The 14,228-nt window shown below is 40.1% G+C and overlaps 1 protein-coding gene across 2 annotated transcripts in view; it reads right to left on the bottom strand.

Annotated features, from left to right (window-relative positions):
• LOC100700324 (SPRY domain-containing SOCS box protein 4) overlaps positions 1-13,935 on the bottom strand; it is a 42,909-nt gene extending 28,974 nt beyond the window's left edge. For both annotated transcript variants that reach the window (XM_005461708.4, XM_019367719.2), the window contains exon 1: positions 13,564-13,935. The gene's annotated coding sequence lies outside the window, so the exon portion shown is untranslated. The remainder of the gene's footprint in view (positions 1-13,563) is intronic.
• Positions 13,936-14,228: the final 293 nt, after the last annotated feature.

The following is a 14,228-nucleotide window of genomic DNA, read 5'->3' as shown; positions in this document are numbered from 1 at the left end:
GGTTTAAGATGATGCACATTTATATTTTAAAACCAGTGTGATTACTGGAAATGAGGCACAAAAGAGACTTTTCTTGAAAACGCCATCAAAACATTTAGATTTTATTATCATAACACTTTTCAATCTGGAGTCAAGGTGCCAATATGCTCCGTGATGAGCAGTTGCACGCACAGGCACCATTATATTTACACCGACGTCACAGAGCGATGGGAGAGCTACATAGAGGTGAGAAGGGACCACGGTTTCAACATCCTGTCCAATGTTCAGTGATGGCATATGGACTCTTGGATATTGTTCTTTCCAGGTCCCAGGCTTTTGGATGCCTCACAAAAGATGAATCACTCTGTGGTCAATTAATGTTTCAGATTGGAGGTCAAGTTTAGGATTAGACATGTTTGGCAGCAAAATCATTTGAACCATGCTGCAACATATTAAGTAGCACTTGGGGAGCTTCCCTGAAGTTGCACTCTCACTGCCAACAGGAATGCCTGTGTGATGCAGCAGTCACCATGGGGTTCATGGTGACAAAGTTGGACAGGCAGAGGTGCAGTCAAAAAAAAAATTTAGTGAGCATGGACACTTTGGCTGGCTTAAAATATGCTGGCTGATACAGGCTTGGTCTAAATCCATTACCATTCTTACCCTTGTGCTTGTAAATACCTACATTTAAGTGCCACCTTCTTGTAATGGACCGATCCTGAACCTGCACCCATTAACTTGAAAACTGCATTACACACTTTTGTTTGTTTTGTTACATTATTAAATACACCTACAGTAAGCCACAAAGTAGGATAACCACTGGCTTTAAGTTTTTTCATCTTCATTCAAAACCATAGTAACAGAACTGCTTTTACATTTATTTGTATATTTTTCTCTACTAGATCATGGGCATCCAATTATTAGATGTCAACTAGCCAGGCAACTTACAGCTAATGTGTCCTTAGTGTCTAATAACTACTGCGAGAACATCTATACCTACGATTCTATTTAAATAACTCAGATTTGGACCATCTTGGCCTAAACTGTGGCTATTTTTACATGGGTGTAACCACTTTTGTGTCGTAGTTTTGTTCTCTTTTAATGTTCACTTCCTAAAGAACACACTGCCCTCGTACAAGACCCTTAACCCCATGACTGCGCAGGCATCTTTAACTAGGTGCATGAGTGTTGAGCATCTGTCGCCTTGCCAGTGCAACTGCTTCATTCTTTTATCATCTACTAATAATTAACAGGACAATTGGTTTGAGGCGACTGAGGAACAATTCAAATTTAGTTTACAAACACTAGAGAAAGCAATTAAGCATTCTCCAAAACAGGAAAGATGAGGCCAGGAGACATCTCCCATCAGTGAGGAGGGTGGTGATTATGAAGAAGTGCAGCTTTTAATGATTTGACATTTTTAATGATGGCTAGAGGGAAGAGGCAGTGAACCATTTATCAGTAGAAGGCCCTTGGGACACTACAGCCCACGATAGTTTCCAGCTCTGTTTTTCAATTCAAAAACACTCGTAACCAATCACTTCTACTGTCTGAGCAGCTCATGGGCCAAGACCAAAATAGTGGCCAGTAAAGATAAAGCTTATCTTTATTGTACAAGTTAATGCCTGGCATGAGGATGAACAACCCTGTTAGCTGCTTTGAGGTGCTGAACAACCTGCTCCTTGTATGTACCTGACAGATGAGAAACAAATAAACACAGTGATAAAGCAAGAACATTTGAATATAAAAATTACAACAACCAACATGACTGGCAGCACGATCTCTTTTCTACTATTGACCTGATTGCAGTTCCAGGGATTTTTTTATTGCCACGTTGTAACCAATAAATGTGAGAAAGTTCATAAAGGTTGTGACATCCGTCTATAAATTTACTGAACTGGAACAAACTATATTTAAAAAGGTCATGCGTCTGTTTAATCACACTTGACAGATGCAATTCTAAATTTCCTGTAGGTGTTGTTCATTTGATAAACCAAAATGACTTCAGCTGAGTAAACTAAACCCCACTTAAAAAAAAGAAAAAAAAAAAAGTCATGTCATTATAAATGTTTTTAAGTGATTATCCTTTGGCCAGAAGTTGAATCCTTTGTCACAATTCTCATCTTCTTAGGTGCGCTATATTATGGCTGGGCAACAAACATACCAGCTCTATGCCACATCCATCGCTAGTGCTTTTAATAGGAAGGGGTTTTTTTCCTGAGTGATTGATTTTGCTAATTTAGCAGGGAGTCCCCTTGCGGTAAATAATTTACTTGTAAAGTACCACACAGGGGTGCATTATATCTTTCCATAGCATTCAACTAGAACTGCTCTGGGGAAGTTTCACCATCATGTACGGCGTTGGGCAAATGTCAAGAGCCACCCTTCAGTTCTTTATAATTTCCTAGGAAATTGCGAAATATGTGAGGCAATTTCTTGAAACTAGAAATTCAAACTGAAAACTGATATCCAGGAAAAGACTGGACACGCATTTTTTTTAAAATAAAATTTAAAAAAAAAAAAAAAAAAAATCAAAATAAAAAATTAGAACAATGCTGGTTCACGCAACTGTATTCAGCTACCGCCCCTGTTTATTTCCTGTTCGTCGGATAATTTTTATTGCTGGTCAAATAGAGTTTGAAGTTCAGCTGCCACTGTTTCTAATTGCTGGTAAATTTTCTAAACATCAATCTAAGACTTTATGACAGACAAAGTTTTACATTACAATCGGGCAGGCTGGATAACACCTCCTGCCTTGCTCTCACACTAACATTATTCTTTTATTATTAGACACAGTCATAGCTCCACTACTTTGGTCCTTCACTTGCCCAGTCTCAAATTTAAGAAAGCCACACACACCATGCTGAGATATGTTAAGTATTTGGCCAATAAATCTTTCTGAATCACCTTGTTGATTCAAATATACCATTTAATGCCTGTAAAACTACATCATCGCTGACATTTTGTTTTTTGTAGATAGAACCACAATGGGAACAAATAGCATGTTTTTACAACAGGCTGATGTAATAAGGTGCCTAAAGATACAATTTAAAATTCGTTTTCATTCCTGGAATGAGGTACTGGTTTACTGCTCGATTCATAGATTTGGTAGGTAGCTTACCAAACAAAAGAAACCTCTGAAAAATGATCAGGTACATTGACTGGACTGAAAGTGAGTGAAAAAGCAGCTAATATCCAAAGAAAAACTCTGAAACTCCTTCAGAAAGCTTGGAGAACGATTGCTCAAGACCACTTTTATTCATTCATTTTAGAATTTAAAGATAAGTGATCTTGTGAGTAGGGCTGGGCTATATCATACCGTTCACAGTAATACCGGTGTAATTTTGGGCAACGATAGGAAAATGAAATATCGCGATAGAATGTGGGTAAAACGCGCATGCGCAGTGCCTATGTTTACATACGCACATGGCGGCGACGCAGAATGAGAAGAGCGAAAGTGGATCGTTAAATGAAACGGATGAACCAGAATTGGTTTGTAAAAATGCTGCAACTTCAGTGGTGTGGAACTGGTTTAGCTTTCGTCCGTCAGATACACAACAAAGCACTATTTTTGGTAGCGCATGCTAGCGGGCCGTCGTTATTACCGTGTTGTTTGGAAAATACGGCACACTTAAAATCAATCCTTTGATTTTTCTGAAAATCGTCAGTGCCCCTTATAATCCCGTGTGCCTTATGTATGAATTCTGGTTGTGTTTACTGACCTCGAAACGATTTTATGTGGTACACGGCGCTCGAAAATCTGTCAGATGTTTCAGTACGACTTTGCTAAGCTACGAACCCGCACCGCTTGATGGATTGTCGGAGCATTACGGCTATCGTAGGCAGGCGCCTCGCGAAGTGTTACGTACTGTGCTTCAACATAATATTACCGCATTGTGTGTGTGTATAACCTCTTTTTAAGTTTTGTGGATATTATACATGGTTATGCTGAGGATATGTCGGCCAATTTCCACTGGAAATGCCTTTTGGTTAAACTGTCAGCAAGGAATTTGCACTGCTACATTTTTATATAACTTTAATGCACATAAAAAACAATTGCTTGTTTAAGTGAAAATGCATTGATGGGGTCTTTTGCACTAATAAAGTTGTGGAGTTGTAAAGTATTTTGTCTAGTGTCAATTATATCATTATCGCAAATTTTCAAATGTATATTGTGATAAATATTTTTGGTCATATCGCCCTGCTCTACTTGTGAGTCGTGTTCAGATTCCTTGATGCCCTTCTCCTGCTACAAGAGGGGGGGGGAAGGTAGTTAAAAGCACATTTTAATAGCATAACGAGCTATGCTCAAAACTGACTTGACAAACTCTGCATGTAGGCCATGGGATGGTTGTGATGACACTGAGCTTAACTGGAAGGCATGTTAGCAGATCAAAAGTGCCATGTCACTTTGAGCAGTTAAATAAGCTCAATCTGCTATAGTTGAGAGCTTGTGGCCTCATCTACCCTGGAGAAAATAAGTCATTAGCTACAGTCAAACACGGACTGAATTTACTTGGATAATTAATGGGTTTTTTGCTCAAGGACTTGACTGACGTCCAATTAAAAATGCAAAACAAAATTTGGAAGAAAGGGGAAGAAGAAGAAAAAAAGACAGGGGTGTGAAAACTGTCTTCTCCTTTTTGTGTCACTTTGATCTAAGCAATTTCCTCTCCCAGCGTCCCAGAAACACTCAGCCTCAAAGACACTCATCTGTCCCAAACTCAAGAGAACTCACTACAAAAAGCTAAAGCTTACCTTATCTGAACATGTAGATAATCAATAGTGCAATAAATCTACGGGCTAAATTTTTTAAAACAAAGATTATATTTTAAAGGTGGCAAATGCTATTCCTATTTGCATTTAAACAGGACACCTGACCTACTAAACCTTAAACTACTCAAGAAAATTGTAGAGAAAGCGGAAAGATTAATAGGGTTCTTTAGATGGACCAACTGCTGTGAACAAAGGATGCTGACATCTTGCAGAGCAATACAGCAGGCTACAAAGATGTTGAACATCAGTAGAACAACAGGATCCCTAGGGCATAGATGTAGGAGCACAGCTCAATTATTCATGTCAGTGAACTACGGCTAAACAATGGTTAGGCTCTTGGGACGGTTGCAAATACAGGTGGAGGCATGTGTATGTGCAAGTCCCATCAACAAAATAAGATAAGAAACAACGTTTTGGTGAGAGTTAAAATTCCTGGATAAAAATAGACTTTTGGGAGCTCAATAAACTCTGTAAGCACTGTTGATAGCATATCTTTGAAGCAATAAGTCCATGTTACCTTCTTATGACAGATGTATACATTTATTACCCTGTTTTGTTTTGTTTGTTTTAAGACAATTGATTAACAAAAGTGGATTTTAAGCTTAATATTTTAAACATGATTTTCCCTTTCACATGTAGGAAAACTCCTGGTAACCCATGTTAAAAAACACTCACTTCTGATTCTAAACTTCCAAAACAGAGAGTGTCAAAAAGCTAAAGTTGAAGCCTCCAATGAGGACCTAAAACTAAATGGTGATGTCATATTGGGAACATCCCAAAGCATGCGGTTAGATACAAACGGTTTTACCTCTGTATACCACCAGTGGATCTAAAATGCAGACTTTCAGACTTGGTTAAACTCCTTCAATTAAAACAAGGCATTGCAGCACCAATTTAAATCTATTTATATAAATAGTGCCCCATTTTCAGAGGCTCAAAACAAATGCAACAACTGACTGACAGGTAGTTTCATGGCTCGTTCTCTCATTGTTCCATGACAAAAACCTTCAATGGCAAAAGTTTTTCACTAAAAGTCTTTAATGAGGTCCAAAGACTTTTGGATGCAAGTAAAGGAGTCAGTTATTTGAATGAAAAACCAAAATAAACCTATCGGAGAAATGTAGCAAAAACTTTAGGAGAAGCCAAATCAGCAATGTGGTACATTCTGAGGAATGAATGCTTTGACCAACACAGCCATTACAAATTTTTAATGCCACAAGTATCATCTCACTATATCAATGCTAAAGCGACACCAGTCGTTTACATTCTCTAGCAGCCCAAACATGTCAGAGAGCGAAAGCTGCCCATCAGTCAATGACTATAAAGAGAGCTAAATTCAGTATTATGAAAGTGGAATGGTTACTAGTGATTGCATGTCTTTCAAAACAACCCTTTTCAGAACAGGTAAGAAAATTGTTCCCCGTAAAAAATAGAAACACACTAATGAGTAAAACCAAACTATGAAGCCAAGCAAAAATGATATACTAGCAGCCTGCTGTAAGACCAAAAAGTAAGCAAATTCATCAACCAAGCATTGCTAGAAGACTGGGCATCTCCACCTTATATGACAGGACGAGCATGTGGTGGATGTAAATTATTGATGCAATTACATGGTGTTGGAGAAGGGTTTAAAATTATTAAGTGATAATACAACATTCTGGGTAGAAAACTGGAAAAGGATGGAATCTTCCCTTCATATTATCTGCATTAATAAATACTGCTCCCTGCAAGCTGCAATCAGACAAAATGTTTCATTTTTCTTTTTTTCAAATTTAACTTCCTTGAAATATCACAATACAATCTTGAAGTCACCTACTAAAGACAATTATTTGCATGGTTAAGAAAAATAATTCACAACATCTAGTCAAGTTAAGAGCACTTTTGAGGGGGCAGGCATACCATTGTTAAGGTCTTAATTCTATTCCTAAAGTTTTTACTGGTTCATATTACTATTCCCTTTTGTTTTATCGTTTTTTTCGTATTGTTTTTATTTATTTAGATTTTTTTTTTTTTTAATATTCAAATAGCTGTTTGAAGATATAAAATGCTTTCAAAGAAAGGTCTGCAAGTTATTATTATCATTATTACAGTCAAGAAACACCTTCATAAACAGAAATAGCGAGGGTGAAACTGCAGGTTTCACTCAAGAACAATACTGCCAGATTAGACTTTGGACAAATGATAGTCAAAATAAAATTGTACCTGAATGATGGGAAGAGAAAAGTATGGAGAAGGGGAGAAACAGCTATTGATCTGAAGCACACCACATCATCTGTCAGACAGGGTGGAGACATTTTATGGCATGGACATGTATGGCTGCCAGTGAAACCGGACCACTAGTGTTTTTGATGACGTGACTACAGATAGAAGCAGCAGGATCAATTCTGAAGTGTACGGGACTATATTCTCTGCTCAGACTTAGATGCTGCGAAATTGATTGGACAGTGCTTCACAGTTCAGGTGGATAATGAGCCGAAACATACTGCAAAAGCAACCCAGGAGTTTCTCAAGGCAAAGAAATGCAATATTCTTCAATGCCCAAGTAAGCCCCCTGATCTCAACCCAATAGTGCATGCTCTTCAGTTACTGAAAATACATAGAGGAGGCAGAGACGCACAGTCAACAACTGCAGGTGGCAAAAAAAAAACAAAACAAAAAAAAAACCAAAAAAAAATCTATCATGTCCAAATCACTGACTAAGCACCACTAAAGTAGTAAACAAGGTTAGAAATCATGAGGATTAAAAAGACTTACTTTATTCAAAAAGAAAGTCTGAACCACATTCATCTGAACTTAGTGGTACGTGGAATGATTTCCTTTCAGAAACTGACTGTTAACACAATAAGTATTTACAGTATATGGATATGAGGACATAAAGGCCACTATCATGAAATGAGCACAGCTGGCGACTGCTCCAGAACAATTTATACAGGTTTTGCTACACAATTATCCCATTGCCACAAGATTTACCACAGTCAGTGCACAGCTTCAAATGAAAAAGCCACAAGACTATTGACAAAGTGAAACATTGCATCTAGAGTTGGTTTACTCACACTCTGTTAATCATATGCCTCTGCTTCAGCATATTGACAAAATGCATCCACCACCCTCCTGTTATCCCTTCAAATTCTGTTTCGGTAAGCTGACAGCAGGCTGCCGTGTACGTCTGCACTTCTTGTACCAACATACACAAACACACTATTGCATAATACGTTATCCGAGGTGAGATGATTCACGGAGGCTGTGTATGTGGACTCTGGCCTCGTGCTGACCCAGGGGTTTGGGTACACTGTTTTGCATGCAGCAGTTAAAGAGAGACAGCACAGACCACATACTGCTACAGACAGGTAAGTGGGGTCAATCAGATAAATCTGGTAGTTTTGCATCTCTATATCAATAATGGAATCTTGATTATTTGGAAACCATGCAGTTATGAAAAGAGATCACAGACGGGAGCACTTTAAATGCAATTCAAATTAAAAAAAACGAGGGATGGAATAAGTTGCCCAGTTTGGGGGCGTTTCTGACCCTAAAGCCCATCTCACAGGGCATTTTACAGCCTTCCTACACCACAGCTGGTTCCCCTTTGGCTGCAAGGACAAAGAGAGTCAAATGGGGCTTGAATGCTTCAGGAGACTGTAGTCACAGTGCTAGCAAAAGAGCTGCAGTCAACTATTGAAAGTGATCCACAGATCAAGACACATGCAGGCAAACTTAAGATCTTACTGCTTAATAGCAAAATAAATACTTTTTTTGGAAGTAATCAGCTGCAACTAATGAAAGCTTGGCTCGTTAGACTGTTTCAAGACAGGAAAATAGAGACTACAGGATGATCACGACATCCCCAAAATAAAACCAGTAAACAAATATCCCAAGTAGCTGAACATTTGGGTGCAGCTCTACAAGAGTAATTTTCATTCATAGGAGTTTGTACTTCTATGCATACTGTGCCCAGCTTCTGCGCAAAGTACAGAAACGTGGGTGGAAACTTTCTCCAAGAGGAGCTCTTTATACCGCATCCTTCTTAGATGTGAAAGATAAACAGCCCTGGTATTTTGTCTCTCCCTCTACACACTCTGCTGAGAAAATCCTTGGTGTGCCTGAAGAGCTGGGTAAAAAATACAAACCCTAAATAGCACCAGGTACCACCAGGTGGCATGCAGTATTCTGATGTTCTAGTCATACATACAGTGCCTGAAGTAAGAATGCAATGAGCTGGGTTTTCTCAGTTGTTTAGCATATTAAAAGAAGCCTTTTGCTTAAAAGAAAAAGAAGAGGCTTTGCATCAATACAGTCTATCAGTGTCATGACAGAGATGGGGTGGACGCTTAGCAGCTTAGCCTTTCCTATTCAATAGCAGACAAAGGCCACAAACGACCCGTCTGAAAGCCAGTGGTAGTCGCAGCTGAACCTGGTGGGAAATGTTGCTGCTTTGCATACAGTCCCTGCTGTTCAATCACCCTTATCAGGACAGGGCAACAAAAACAATAGGTGGATTTGTTTCTCCACCCCCAACCCCAGCCAACAAGAATGGCTAAAGCCTTAGGGCAAATCCATGCAGCATTTACCCTTTGGACTAAAGCCTCTCTGAAAACGGTTATCCTCCATCAGTAACACTTGTTAAGAAAAAAAAAAAAAAAAAAAATCATTTTAACTGCCTTGAAGAGCAACTAAACATGAGTGGCAGCAATTTAAAAGAGCCGTTCAATTTACTGTGAGCCACTCAAGTAATTAGATCCTATTACAAGAGTGCAAACACAGGGACACTGCTGGCCTTTTAAAATGACCTGCTACCCCGTAAAGCCCAGGCTGGGCCCTGCTCAGCACTGGCTTGCTCTTAATGGGATTTCACAACATTAACATTCTACTGAGTCAGCATCAGACACACTGACTACAGCCCTGCTCTGCTGAAACAGCCTGGGCTCTGAGTGTACATCTTTACTACCGAGTGCAAGTCTCTGTTAAAGTGAGCGTGGGATGGAGGGATTAACCGGACAGATAAAAATGGAATTCTGTTGGAATCCCTCCAGCAGGTACCGGAGAGACAGTATTAAATTTTTGTCTATGGAGGGAAAGTGTCTCCTAACAGTTTCAATCCATTTTTTTCACTTATTAAAAAATTATGAGCATTGCAAGTGCTGCTTGAAAATTGGGTTACACACCATTCTGTTGTGTTTTTATTTCAGCGCAGTGCTCTTTCCTGACAATGTTTGAATTACTCTCAGTCATCCCAGGCTCTGTCACGTGTCCCACATTTATATTTTACTTGGGAGATCCATACAGATATTTTAACCACCATCAAAGCACATTTTAGCATTCTGTATAAGCTTGTGATAATGACGCCATCTATGATTGCCTGACTAGCACAACTGCTCACTTACGGCAGGAAATTGCAATTACTTTCTTGAATATTGTAATTATTTAAAACAAACGTTCTAATATTACATGAACATTATATAAAATTTAAAAAAAGAAAATAACACAAAAGACAAAAAAAAAGTCTGAGCGTGTGTCCTTGATGGTGATCGAGGACACAGGGTCTTTAAACATTAGACATGAGTTGGACACCGACCATAGAGCCCATCTCACAAAGACAACCACCAGTCTCTGCATGCCTGCCATCTCCACAGGATGTTTACACAAAGGGACCGCTGCCTCAGGGAGAACAGAAAGCTGATAGCTAACCTGTGTATGCTACCATAAGTGGATCATGAGACACGGAGCAATCTGGAGACAAATGCTGGAGTGGGAGACCAATAATCGCTCCACAGGATCACCTATGGAAACCTTGAGTTAACCAGAAATACACTGGTTAAACTCAAGGTTAACCAGTACATTTCTGGCAACCAGCTGAGTCCCTTTTGACAAAGAGTCACATCACAGAAGATTTCCACTTGTTGATGCAGAGTGACTCAAGTGGATTTAAAGCCCCTTTTCTATTAGTACCTACTCAGATCGACTCACCATGGAGCGTTACAACTCAACTTGGATTGACTAGTTTTCCACTACAATCCAGTACTACCTAACATACATGGTTGTCGTCATAGCATCGCCTCTGAGAGTCCCGCAACACTACAAAAAAGGTGGACGTCTAGGCGAGAACATACCTGGTGCTCGGTCTGTGGCTTTTCATCAGACTCAGGGACCACAGTGTTGTTTTTGTAGCCATTTCCCTTGTTGCCGGGTTTCAAAAAAAAAAAAAAAAAAAAAAAAAAATGGTGGTTGTAATTTTCGTGAACAAGGCGCTCTCATGATTCATCGAGTGACACCACTGACCGGCCAATCAGTGGCATGCAGTCTTAAGACATCACATTTTAGTACCTGCTCGGATTGCTTGGAAGCCCGGACAAGCAGGTACTAAGAAAGAACCAGGTACTATGACCTAATGGAAAACCCTGAAAACCGTAGCAAACCATGCCGAGTTGATCCAAGTAGGTACTAATGGAAAAGGGGCTTTATAGTTGTCCACTAGGGTACACTTTGATCCCTGTGAAGTAAATGAGTATCAGTAAGCACAAGGATTTGTCCAAACCACATTTTATGTGCAAAACTTTAAAATAAATAAAAAGGGAGGTCTATAAATGGTGTCTGAATGGTAACATCCTAGCAGCAAAGCGAGCTTCTGTTTTTAAAAAACAAACAAAACAGCAACAAATGTTAATATACTTCCTGTCCACATCCAGAACAAAAAAGCAGATTGTCTCATTTTTAGAGACATTGGCAGGACAGGGTTTGTAAGAGCCGGAGGAGACAGAAAAGCAGAATTTATGCTCTGTTCAAACTGTATATCAGATAACTGGATACTCCAACTGCTGCACCAAATGATCTTGGCATTTTTAGGGCTCAGTCTTTCAATGTTTGGATCCACACAAACCTTAGAAAGTTGTCCAAGTGTAACTCGTGGTTCAGACTGTAGAAATATCAGAAATGCTACGCTGAAGAATTTACGGTTTTTCTGTTATATGCAAATTATTGATGGAAACCAGTAGATAAGATCCAGAAAGGGTCTACCGCACCACTTCTGCATACGTCACAAGGCATCTATGACTTGCATCAGATGTGGATAAATAAATGGCGGTAGTTGGTACCTTGGTGAACAAAGACACATTCAGTATAGTCTGAAGGTGGAGAATTCATGTATCTATCACAATCTCTGTGGCGTAACCTTATGATCAGTTTATCATAAAGTTCATAAAGATCTTATAAAACTAGTTTGTGATGAGCAATTATGTCGCCTTCGTGAACCTCATAGCACCAATTGGTGAGATTCCTATATGGGGGGGATGCACATCCAAAGACCCCACTCACTAAAAATAAATCCACATCACTGGTCATTAAGTAAGGTCTACTGACGCAGGTTAAACTATGTCACAGAGGCGGTCTGTTATCACACACACCCCACAGTCAGTGGGCTCCAATCAGCCATAAAAATCCAGAAGCTGAAGAAACATCATTTCCCTGCTTTTTAATGCATTAATTGGCCAGTGTCTTTTATATGACTGAAGATGACCCATAAGATAAATTAAACATAAATCAGAACTCAACTGCTGACCTCTAACGCCATGTTTACATTTATCCGTGGCCAAAGGGAGGTGAGCTGACGTCATGATAGCCACAGGGTCGAAATCCAGATGGCTGGAAGTGGAGTGCAGGGGTCATTGGCCCCTCTATGAGGAGAAGATAAGCTCGCTGTTGTACTGTATGGGAAGCTAGTTAACATTCACACCATGTCCAATGCTGCCTCTGATGGAGCTGTGGAAAGTGCTTGCCTGTTGAAAGATTCTGGCTTTTGTTTATTACACTGTTGACAACTAAAAACACGATCCAACCAACCACCACAATGGTTTGCCTAGCTGCCACATCAGCCAGCTATGCTCTCCATCTTACCATCTGCTGTGGTCCACCCACACAAATCTCCCATAACACTTGATCTGGACAGTAGCCTGACAATACCCTGGAGGGCAAAGCAGATGGTGTGGTTACAGGCAAGGCGTTTAGCCTTGAATAGCAGGCAGGCATAAGATTAAATGGCCACTGAATGGAGTCAAACAGCCTAGCTCCTATTGGTTGAAACACACTAGGCTACCTACCTTGTTTGCTCACATGGAAAGCAGCCCGTTTCAGAAAAAGAAAAAAAGTTCACCAACTAGCGAAATTAAACCAATCAGGCAGCACATGTGAAAACATCTCAAGACCTCAGGCATTCAGGTGGTGAAAGCTGTGCTTAAAAAGTGCCTTTAAGCAGCTTATAAGCGCAAGGAAAACTAGTTTAATGCGTGATCCTTTAAAACGGCAAAGGAATAATGAAAAAAATAGTTTGGTGTTGACACATTTTAGTCAAACTCAATACAGGTCGATTGACTTAATGTTGCAGCAATGTCATCTTAATGCTTCCGGGCACGGCTGACTCCCTACGAAGCCATTTAGATGAGTATACAAAGGCTATATACGCCAGCTGAAGCACCAGACCTAGCTGTTCAACAAGTCAGCCTTAAACATAACAATGACCGACCTGCTCTCAAAAAGCTTATGCAGAAAAACTCAAAAAACACCTTTAAGTGTAGTTGTTCTTTGTGTCGTCTGTCATCAAGCAGGGGAGCACGAAAAAAAAGACCCGAACATTTAGTGGAGTTCGGGAGAACGCTCCCGTCTCCGGGCTGTTCGTGAGAAGAAGGTGTAGTCGCTTTCGCGAGCCTCAGAAATCAAACAGGCAAAGTTTGAGTTGGAGGAGTTTTCTGCTTCCCGCAATGCAAAGCGACGAGCGTTCTTTACAGACTCTGACTGATAGAAAAAGAAAAACTAACTTACCACACACAGACCTCCGGTAAGCGCATCCGAAGCTGGAGGGTTTCGACAAAGACGACCCGACGAAAAAAAACAACAAAAAAAAAAAAACTAAACCACCTCTCACGACGCCAAGTTTCCTCTTTCCTCAGTAAAAACGACTGCTCGGACTTAACACGTAGAATAACATGTAATAGTTACGCTAAAGACTGAAAGAAAAACAAGATAAACAAAAACCCACACAGACCCAATCCAACACGGTATACGTCCGTGTTGACTAAGTGAAAGGACGCCTTACGGACAGCGAGCGGCTTTCTTTGTTCCTCCTGCCTGCAGCGGCTGTTCCGCGGATATTATCGGCGTTCATGTGTCCCTGACAGCCGCTGATTGGCTGGAGGGTCGGGATCAAGAAAAGGTGACTAGCGTTAAGCTAGCAGCCCAGCAACGCGTTTCCGGTCACGACGCCCGAAGAGAAACGCTTCACTTAAAAACAGCATTTTTTTTAATGCGCATTTGTGTCCAGTCTACAGGCATGGAGTTATAAGAACACGCACCGAACGACGTCGTGGAGTGTTTTTGTGAGCTTTTGTTGCCAAATGCTATTTTTTCCCTGAAGGTGTCTAAATATGTGCTTTTATTTTGTGTGTCGGCTTCTCTGCACTTCCTGTTACACTCTCGCTTTTAGAGCT

The sequence above is a fragment of the Oreochromis niloticus genome, linkage group LG14 (assembly GCF_001858045.2).
Source record: "Oreochromis niloticus isolate F11D_XX linkage group LG14, O_niloticus_UMD_NMBU, whole genome shotgun sequence".
Classification (NCBI taxonomy): Eukaryota; Metazoa; Chordata; class Actinopteri; order Cichliformes; family Cichlidae; genus Oreochromis; species Oreochromis niloticus.
Note: the sequence above shows the minus strand (reverse complement) of the source record. Positions and strands in the feature narration are given on the sequence as shown.